This window comes from Merops nubicus, unplaced genomic scaffold (genome assembly GCF_000691845.1).
Source record: "Merops nubicus isolate BGI_N331 unplaced genomic scaffold, ASM69184v1 scaffold25991, whole genome shotgun sequence".
NCBI lineage: Eukaryota > Metazoa > Chordata > Aves > Coraciiformes > Meropidae > Merops > Merops nubicus.
The window spans coordinates 1-2,408 of NW_008588016.1; positions in this window are offsets into that span (position 1 = coordinate 1).

A 2,408-nucleotide genomic window follows, 5' to 3' on the forward strand; every position below is an offset into this window, starting at 1 on the left:
CCTTGACCTGCTGGCCACGCTCTTCTTCACGTACCCCAGGATGCTGCCCCCATCCTCTTTTAACACACCTGAAAAACCCACCCATAGCTCTGTTCTGTCCTGCAGCTCCTGAGCTGGAACTTGCCCCGTGGCTGGAGCAGTAAAAAACACGCCTGCTGTTCACAGTTGCTTTGCTCCACTTGCCACTGGTCTGTTGGAGGCCGTTCTGCCAGCACCAGAACATCTGCTGGCCCAAAATGAGCCCTGCAGAGAGGAGCCGTCGGGGCTGAGCAGGGGGGTGTGGCAGGCTGACAAAACACCACGTCCCCAGCTAAGCCCTCTCCCTAAGGGGACATCCCTTAAAATCCCCCTGGGTGGAACGTCTCTCTTCCAGCCAGCTGCATTGGGGCAACTCAGAAACCCTTCTCACAGTTAAAAAATGGTGAGAAAGGGTAAAGATTCTCACTCGGTTCCTCGCCAGCAGCCTCTTGCTCCACCAGCTCTCTGCTCTCCCAAAACCTCGCCGTGCCTGGGGCTTGCTGGCTCAGGGACAGCCCCTTGGCTCCCTCCCCCAAGGGTTCCTCCTTGGTGTTTACTGCTCCATAACTCATCTGCTCCAGCTTTCTCTGCAGCCAGCCCGTGGGTCAGTGCTGCTACAACAACAAACCCCTTTGCTCCAGCGTTCTCTGGGGGTGCTGAGCAGCAGCTCTCTCATCACAACCCCCCCTGAGCTGAGAGGATCCAGCCCTGACCCTGCTCGTCCAGTGCTCCTCGAGCCTCCTTCTCTGGAGAGATCCCAAACCTGCCTGGATGTGATCCTGGGCCTTGAGTGAGCCTGACGCTGAGGGATGAAGGCTGCTGGTGAGGAAGACTCACTTGAGGGTTCCTTTCTGCATGACTGGCAAACACCCACATCCAGCTAAGGCCAGCCACCCATGGGTGCTCCTACGTCTGAGTGAGTCTGGTACCAACCCAGCAGCCAACAGCAAGTTCACCCTATTCCTCAGACCTTGCTGGTTTGAAGAGCACATTATTTACCAGCTTTCCTTTCTCAAGTGTTTTATGGAACACTGCAAAGAGTGTAACCTATAAAGTGCTTCTGACCACTGACCTTCCTCGTGGGCTTGTTACAGGACCCTGTTCTGCATCTCTTGGTGGGAGCTGGTCCTGCTCATGCCAAAGAAGTTGTAAAGACACCACAGCTGCCAGAGAAACAGAAAAAAAATGCATGTTTCTGCCTAGAACTTGTTTCCTGAAGACTCTTTGGACAGGAGTTGAGTTGTCCAGAGAAGGGCAACGGAGCTGCTGGGGAAGGGTCTAGAGCCCAAGTGTGGGGAGGAGCAGCTGAGGGAGCTGGGGGTGCTGAGCCTGGAGCAAAGGAGGCTCAGGGGAGACCTTCTGGCTCTGCACAGCTCCTGACAGGAGCCTGGAGCCAGGGGGGGGTCGGGCTCTGCTCCCAAGGGACAAGAGGAAACAGCCTCAAGTTTAGAGATTTAGGTTGTACATGAGGAAAAATTTCTTCCCTGCAAGGTCTAATCCAGGGCTGTGCCAGGCTGCCCAGGGCAGTGGTGGAGTCCCCACCCCTGGAGGGGTTCCCAAGCCGTGGAGATGTGGTGTGAGGGACACGGGGCAGTGGGGACTCAGTGCTGGGCTAACGGGTGAACTCCATGATCTGAAAGGTCTTTATCCCCCAGAATGCTTCTGTGAATGTGCCTGGTTTTGGACGGGTCCTTTGGGTTCACAGGCTTTCTCAGAAGAGCTTTCTCATCGTTTGCCCAGCTTGAATCATCAGTTTCCCCCAATTTCTGCAGAGTTCCCTTGCTTTTGAAAGCTTTCCTGAGGACTCGCAGCTCCGTGCCTGGAGGAATCGCAGGCAGTGATTCATCAGAGAGACAACAAATCCCAAACAACTCGAAGGTCAACTGCTTCTTAAGGCAAAACTATTTTGCTGTGATTTATAGCCATATCTGGGAGGCCAGAGCTCTTACATGGCTAAAACAGGCAAATGAGAGAGAGAGAAGAATTTCTTGTCAGCAACGCTGGGCACCCTCCTCCCAGAAACACCCCACGCTTTGCATCCTGTAACAAAATGTCAGTTTTATTCTGGTTTTATTAGTCAGGGATGTGGAACAGCCAGCTGAAGAGTTGGATGTCTCTTTACTCTTCTGACCAGTGTTTCATCATCTAACTACAGCCCAGATGTAACATTTACACTGAAAAAAAAAAATACAGATTCAACCTCGGACTCCAAAAATTTCTAGTACAAATACAGTTAGTACATAAAAAAAAAAAAAGAACAAAAACAACAACAAAACAATCCTGGAAACTTCATAACAGCCCAGACTGGTTATGGCCTTGAGTTAAGTTCAAGTATTTCCCAGTGGAATGCAATGCAAGCAACAAGGTAATCTGGCTTTTACGTGGGGCAT